Genomic DNA, 8,241 nt, shown 5'->3' with positions numbered 1-8,241 from the left:
CCTAGCAGATGTAGGAGACAAAATAGAGTAGCTCAAGGTCACATTTCGGCCTTGTAGGTCAATGTTCGAATGCTTAATTTGCCAAGAAAATCATTTTTGGCTACATTAACAGCAAAAAGTGGCACATGAGTCACCACGGTAGGCATTGGTAGATATTGCATCTTAGTCCCTTCCTTTGCTAGGCAATCGGCTTACTGTATTCTGCTCCTTGAGGATTTGCATCAGTTTGTTTGCTCCCAGCTCCTCCAGTAATGTCACTACTATAAAAAATAGGTGGTCGATTTTTCCTGCATTTTGACCACAAAATCGATCAAAATGCATGGTTGGTAAAGGCCTGGTAGCTTTTTTAAAACCGACCATGTGTGGTCATTTTTTTTTTTTTTTTAAAATTCATTATTATTTTTTTATAAAAGAAAAAAAGATTTTAAAAATAAAAAAATTCAAAAAAACCGACCACAAGTGGTCAGTTTATTTTAAAATTAATTAATTCATTTTAATAAAATCGACCACAAGTGGTCGGTTTTTTGTAAAATTTTTTCAGAAAACGATCACATGTGGTTGGTTTTTTTTGATAATCTTTTAAAAAATAAAAAACAACCAGCCAAACAAATGAAACAACCAACATACAATACAACAACAACAAGAACAACATACCAAGTGTATTTCCACACAACTAACATGCAATACAAGTCAAAAAACATACGAAAGTGTAAAAACTACAACTCATCTCCAAATCCAAACTACAACACATACAAAAGTAAAAAAACTACCACTCATCATCATCGTCTTCGTCGTTCGCGTCCTCAGCCGCACATAGAGGATCTGATTCCTCATCTGTGCTGATATCATCCAGTGGGCCTAGACCTTTTGCAGCCCGAATTGCATCACCAGGACATAGAGGAAGAATCCCTGCAGATTGAATGAAAGAGCTGAATTGCTCCTGCAGCTTCCTGATTTGTGATGTTGTTTCCTCCTCCTTCTTCTGCGCCCTCTTCAGTGAGTTTAGAAATCGTATTTTTTAGTGATTCAATGATTTCTCTATCAACTGATGAGGTATAGGATGTAGGGACGGACGAAGACCTAACATTCTCGCCAAAATAATTTCTGTGGTATCCGTAGTAACGGCCTCTAACTGCAGGACCCACAGTTTCTTGCCATAAATCCTCCTCTACATGTTCAGGTATTGGTTCACCTTGAGTTTCAGGAGGCTGAGTACTACGATACTCACTAACGAGCTGCATATATTTGTCCTATATTAAAAGTAAGTTAAAATTAATAGTAAAAAAATATTAAAGTACTTGTACTTGAATAATATCAACCTTCAAAAAAAGATTTATAAATTCAAAATTTGATTCTTACATGGGCAGCTTTTGCACGAGGCTTAACCCAGACATCTTCACCAGTTGGGTTCTTTTTCTTTTTCACACGCGTCTCCTCGAATAGCTAATCGTGTGTTACCTTCCTACCCTTTTGTTTTTCCTGCATATGAAAAAATTATTAATCTTCAAATAATTAAAAATTTAAATAGAAACAAACAATTAAAACTGTAAAAGTTACATACCATTTTTTCCTCCACAACAATCATACTAATTGCACCCGCAGTATGTAGAGAGCTACCCTTGGATGATGCCCGAGCTTTCTTTTCTTTGTCACTCAACAATTGGTATTCTTCGCTGCTCCAATAGCGAATATACTTTTTCCATATGAGTTCGAGTATAAACCTTGGTCGTACCATGTTGGTTCTGGCATAATCCAACAGACCGTTAAATATGGATCTAGCTCTTCAATAAAAATTCCTCCTTATAGCATATTCATTCGCGTCATCCCACCAGTAATATTTCTACAACAAAAATAAAAATATAATATTCAAACTTTTGTTCTAACAATATGTTAAGTAGTCTATAAGTTAAATCCTTACATGAAATTCTTTAAACATTTGTTCTCTGTCTTTTTTGAAACCTTTTGCCAACTGGTCCAGTAGCCGTTGAAGTGCCCGCAAATGTGTTTAGATGCAATTTTTCCAACTCCAGCATCTGGCTTAAATCTACAACACAAGATCAAACAGTAATTTCATAGAACATAATAATATAGTAAATTAAAAATAAATAATGTTATTATATTTAAAAATCTTATCCTATTCCATATGGAATAAGACAACGCCTCCGATAATCATCTCTATCACCGGGCTGTTGAAAAAGTGATGTGGATGCACTGGCATGGGCGGATCTGAAGCACTGAATGGAGTGCCTCTAAGATGAAGATCCGTCAACCTAAAAGATCCAGCAGAATCACTATGAGAACGTGGGTGACTTCTATAGGAGGGTACTGTAGACGATGGTCGATGTCCAGATGTGCAAGCGGTCATCCGATAGTACTGTGATGGCGGTGGCACGGTGATGGGAGCAGAATGAGTTAGTTTAGACCCATGAAGTGGTCCCATATGCGTAGGAGCAGGAACTAAATGCTGCGACAACCTAGAATATGAGGGTGGTTCTGGCGCGTCAGCAAACCAACCCTCAGATATATAAATACCTATCGATCGTCTATATGGCGGAGGTTGTTTTTACTTTTTTGTTTTTGTAGGATCCAACTTTTTTCTTACCTTTGTCACCTCTACCTGACATCTAAATTATATAAAGTTAACAAGTAGTTAGTTCCTACAAAATGAATATATAAGAAAACATTCCAAGTAACTAATTTCAAGTTACTAATTCACATTTCAAATAGCTCAAACAACAAGAGATAGACAAGAATATTTCCATTACTATATAAATTATGAAAAAGTGAAAACAACAATCTTACACAGTATATTACATATTAATCTTAAACAAGAAACATAAAGGTAAATAGTACAAAGCATAAAGACATCAATACATAATAAATACAACCTACACAAACCAATCCTCCTCTCCTGAAGATTCTCCACTAAACCATTCACCCTCTTCGGAAGTTTCCTCATCTCTTACCCACTCAGACTCTTCTTCTGCAATATTAACTTCTTCAAATATATTTTTTGGGTGATTCAATGTAAGACCCCGTAAAATTCTAAGCTTAAATCAGTCCGTTAAAGCTTGAAAAGAGGTCCTAGACTTAGAAATTTCAGCTAAGTGTTTATACTTAGAAGTATTTTATCCTTCATAAGTTGGCGATCCTATTTCTTAACCCTTATGACCTTAAAATATCAATTTTTAGATTGATTCATGATCAAGAATGTCAGTAGGTCACTTCGGGTGAGTTTTCATTTGAACCATGTTCAGGTGACCAAAATAGTAGATCAACGCGATCTCAACGCGTCGCGTCGCCCATTGCATCGAAGGATAATTTTCCCCATCTTTCAGTGCAATTCCAGTGAACCAACGCGAACTTGATGTGGTGCATTGGCCATCGCGTCGATGCCATTAACGTGGCATGTCGGGCTGCGCGTCACTGGGCATGGTTTTTTTTCTTCTAATTCCCTGTCTAGATGGGTAAATGGGTCTTTATCCCACTTCTATTCAGCCCCAAAAACACAAAATCAATCATTCCAAAGTGCAAAACCACTTATTCTCTCTAAAATCCTATCAAGAACAAACCCTAACCTATCAATATCAAGATCAAGATCCAAGAAATTTGCCATCAATCTTCAAAAATTCAAGCACCAAGGTATGTGAAGCGTTTATCCAAGGATTTCCTTCCACTCTTGGAGTTCAAGAATCTCTTTTAAAACTTCAAGTTTATTGAATTCAGAAATTCCATTTGGGCTTGAATGGTTTCTTGATTAAAATGTTAATTGGGTTTCTAATTCAAGATTTATTACAAGATTCATGTAAATTTATTTGACATGTGTGTAGTATTATGTGAATTCATGTTAAAGTCCTTAAATTTGTGAGTTGGGATTGGAAATCATGATGTCTACATGTTGATTAGTATTATGTGCATAGATTATGTTCCCCAAGTGTTTGATAAATTGCTCGTGTGGATTAAATGGGGAAATCATGACATGCTAGCATATGTGCAAACCTATATCTTACAAGTGTTTGATAAAATGTCTCTATGAATGAGTTATGGACATTATAATATTTTCAAGATCATGATATGCTTTACTTTTTATGTTATCGAGTCTTGGGGGTATCTAATACCTGACAATCTAGCTGTTTACCTAGAATTACAGTAGCCTCAGAATAGTTTTAGTGATATCACGTACAGTAGTATTCAGTCAGTACAGAACTCAGTATACCTAGTCAACAAATAGAACTCAAAACACGAAATCAGTTATAGTACTCAGTGAACTCAGTCTAGATCAATCATTTAACATGATCAATAACAGTTCAGTCTAGCTTAGAACAGTTTAGAAATCAGTTCAGTGTCTATTCAGTTGGGAGTAGGATTCAACACCGAGTGAATCCAAGGATGGGAACTCACCTGTTAGTAGAGGGTGTGATCCTTAGAAGCAGTCCTTGCATTCCAGAACTACGTAGCCAGCATAGGTTGAGACATCAACCTGCCAGTTGAGGGTTGATGAGGTATTCTACCTGCGTTGAGGGTACCAACGTTCTCATTCAGAGCACCAGCCAGATGAGAGTGACTCAACACTTGTCTTTGCCTGTGGCACGGTATTGATACCCTTCCAACTGGGGTTACAGGTTGGACCCTAAATTAATTTAGAGAAGGGGCATGTTGGTTAGATAATTACCTCCCACAGTTTTAGTTTTAGTCTCAATATAGAATTCAGTTCAGTTCCACAGAATTAGGACGATCAGACACAATCATCCAGCTCAGTATAGAATTCAGTTCAATTCTACAAAATTAAGACTGTCAGAAATAGTCACCCAGCTATCAGTAATACAGTTATCAGTAAACTCAGATGTCAGTCATTCAGTTATCAGAACTCAGTATCCAGTATTACTATGATCTCAGACACAATATATGTAGATATATGCACAGTATTGCATAATCAATGTTTCATCAGTTTTAGTTATACATGTACTCTCCTTCAGTTGTATTCATGCTATTTAGTCAGTTATTGTTCATACATATGAACCTTTGCATATCAGCCTACCTCACTTAGAATACCAGTACATTTAAAGTACTGATGCATACCTTTTCTTTTGCCCTATGATGTTTTATATCATAGGTTCAGACTCACAAGCTCTTGACCATACTTAGCAGCCCAGACTATCAACAGAAGTTTCAGTAGTGAGTCCTCATTTATTGAGGGCATGCTTTTATTTCAGCTATTAGTTTATCAGTAGTTCAGTAGTTGGAATTAGTTGGGGGCTTGTCCCATCCACTCCACTTTCAGACAGTTCAGTAGAGGCTTATCATACTAGATTATTTCAGACAGACGTTCAGATATCAATCTTGCATTACCAGTATTTGATGTTTAGTTGTGAACCTTATGGTAATATCAGTCCATTTTCTGCATTTTATTATTATTATTATTATTATTATTATTCAGATATTGCAGCAGGTACCAGTCATGGGTTAGCTTGTGGTACTTCGAGATTATAAGCATCGTGTGGCATCCAGAGTGCAGACTCGGGGCGTTACAAACTTAGTATCAAAGCCTAAGATTCAACAGAGTCCTAGGAAGTCTGAAAGCCACATCTAGTAGAGTCTTGTGCATGGGTGTGTAGTACGCCACACTTATGGACAAGAGGCTATGAGAAGTTTTAGGAAAAGTTTCCCTTCTTTCAGTATTTATGTCGTACGAGTGAGCATGAGCTCAAGTTAAAATCTCAGTCTAATCATTTTCTTCCCTCCATTTATAGAATATGTCTCCCCAAAAGACTAACAGAAGGAGAACTGGAAACCAGCCAGTGCCTCCGCCCGTTCAGGCACATTCCTTGAATGAGCATGTGTCTTACTCTGAACTCAGGACTACTTTTACTGCTTTAGCTTATTCAGTAGTAGCCCAGAACAATCAACTGGATATAATCCTATCTAGACTTATGACTCAAGCTCCATAGAGTGATGAGAAGAGATGTAGAAAAAGAGAGAGAAAGAATAAGAGGGCCAGAATGCCAAGGCCAAAGAGTGGATGAACAAATCCTCCTTTCCATAAATATGACAGAAACCATCAGGGTGTATGTAGGTCTGGTAGTGGGTTGTGTTTTGGATGTGGCAAGTCAGGCTATAGAATTAGAGATTATCCTTAGTCAAGTTGGCAGAGTCAGTATATCCATCTCTCAACTCAGTCCGGTCGCCCGAATCAGTAGGGTGCCACTTCCAGTGCAACTAGTGGACAACACCCAAAGAGAATCTATGCACTTCAGTCTCGATAGGATCAGGAAATTTCTCTTGATGTGGTTACTGGTACATTATAAGTTTATTATTTACATATTTATGCTTTGCTAGAACCAGGAGCTCTTTTGTCCTTTGTAAATACTTATATAGCCTTTAACTTTGGAGCCAGTCCCGAAATCCTAGAAGAACCCCTCTCAGTGTCTACCCCAGTGGGTAAATCTATCATAGCCCGATGGATATACAGGAACTGTCCGATTATGGTATCTTAGAAAGTCACTTCAGCAGACTTCATAGAATTAGAGACGACAGATTTTGATGTCATTCTCAACATGGATTGGCTTCATGTTGTTTCAGGTTACTCAGTATTACGAATCATGTTTTATGAATACAGAAACTCCAGAATCAAGTCATGCAACTCATGAATCATGTACTCATGTCATGCTTTACAGTATGCCCAGTTCCCATTACTCATGCTATACTCCTAACGGTCGGCTAAATTCAGATTATGTCATGTATATCCTTAGTTTAGATCCCTTGATAAATCTATGGTGTTGATATTCTATTTCTTAGGCCTCAGTTAAGTGTCGAGTTCTTCCTAGTATTCATTCACGCTTCAGGTCCTCATGTTTTAACCCTTTAGGGAACTCTCCTTATGAAATGATGTAGTGATGAGCTATTTCTTAGATAAGAGAGAGTAAATATTTCATGATAAGGAAAGATTTTTGCACGCTTGTTTTACACAGGGCTGTAGTTATAAAAACAGGTTTGAATATCAGGTTAGTATGCTAAGTAAATGGCTACCAAGAAGTTGTATTTAGTTGTTTAAGGGAGGGAAATTAGAATTTTTTTCATGAGATAAGAAGTTGAGAGAATGTCGAGTGTGAATGTTTATTTAGATCCTCGATTTATGTTAGTATCCATTACATAGTTATCAGAACCCAGCATTCAGTTCCAGTACGGTCTCAGTTACCATCTTAGTTCTAGTCTCAGTCACAGTTTCAGTCCAGTAATCAGATCGGTAACTCAGTTCAGTTTTAGGTTTGCTTGACCATAGCGTACAATTATCAGTTATTCAGTTATCAATATTTCAGTACCTCAGTTTATACACTATTTTAGAATTATGTTATACACTTGGTCTTGCATCCTCAAATTATATAGTTTTTTTATGAATTCATGCTTAGTTATCTCATGTTGCTCAGTCAGTCCTTATCTCATATGCGTAATACTCTACAGTTTCATTCTAGACTAAGTACAGTTCAATATTACATGATCAACCATTCAGTTAATCAGATAAGTTAGTATGTTTATGCATTTGTGATCAGCACCTATGAGAATGTTTTTAGTAGTCTCAGGTGAAGTGTCGTACTAGGGTGGAGAGTATAGTATAGTTGAGAGAGTATTCGAGAAATATATCTAAGCTTGAAAATTTATAGTTGAGGTGCACAAGGCTTAGTAACTATATCTTAGATGATGTTTCATAGGACTTGCTCCATATTACAGAATTGTAGCCACGTGGTGATTTCTTATTCAGATGTCTTATTCAGACCATGCCAAGATTTCTTTGCTCCCTAAGTCAGTAGAATTTTATAGAAAGAGTGTCAAGAAATGTTTTCAGTATGAGTTAGTCTGTAAAGCTAGTAATTTAGTTTAGCAGTCAGGTGGACAAGTTCGTATGGTTTCCCATCTTTCCATCCATTCGTCCTATATGAATATGACTGTTCCAAAATAAAGCATTCTGGTACTTACAAGTTCAGCTCAGTCCATGTAGCATGCCTCAGTTTCAGATCCCATATATTCAGTCATGATTCAGTTCGTAGGTGCCCCTTGCATCGTCCCAGTCTTTCCTTAGTAGCTTAGCCAAGTCAGTATCCTTCAGGGGATATAATGTTCCAAGGGGGAGATGGACTATAATCCCCTGAGCTTCCAAGATCTAAACCTTCCAGTTCTCTTCATGTAACGAATCAGTTTGAAGGAGTAGGTACTCATAAGTGGACCCTCAAGTTCCAATCTCTGTCG

At 37.1% G+C, this 8,241-nt stretch overlaps 1 long non-coding RNA gene across 1 annotated transcript; it reads right to left on the bottom strand.

Moving 5' to 3' along the window:
• Positions 1-679: 679 nt before the first annotated feature.
• Positions 680-2,159, bottom strand: LOC124900112. Its single transcript, XR_007057851.1, has 4 exons — positions 1,919-2,159; positions 1,562-1,840; positions 1,360-1,479; positions 680-1,250 (listed from the first exon to the last, which is right to left on the bottom strand). It is a non-coding gene; the product is annotated as an uncharacterized LOC124900112 (long non-coding RNA).
• Positions 2,160-8,241: the final 6,082 nt, after the last annotated feature.

This window comes from Capsicum annuum, chromosome 7 (assembly GCF_002878395.1).
Source record: "Capsicum annuum cultivar UCD-10X-F1 chromosome 7, UCD10Xv1.1, whole genome shotgun sequence".
In the NCBI taxonomy this organism is placed as follows: Eukaryota; Viridiplantae; Streptophyta; class Magnoliopsida; order Solanales; family Solanaceae; genus Capsicum; species Capsicum annuum.
Note: the sequence above shows the minus strand (reverse complement) of the source record. Positions and strands in the feature narration are given on the sequence as shown.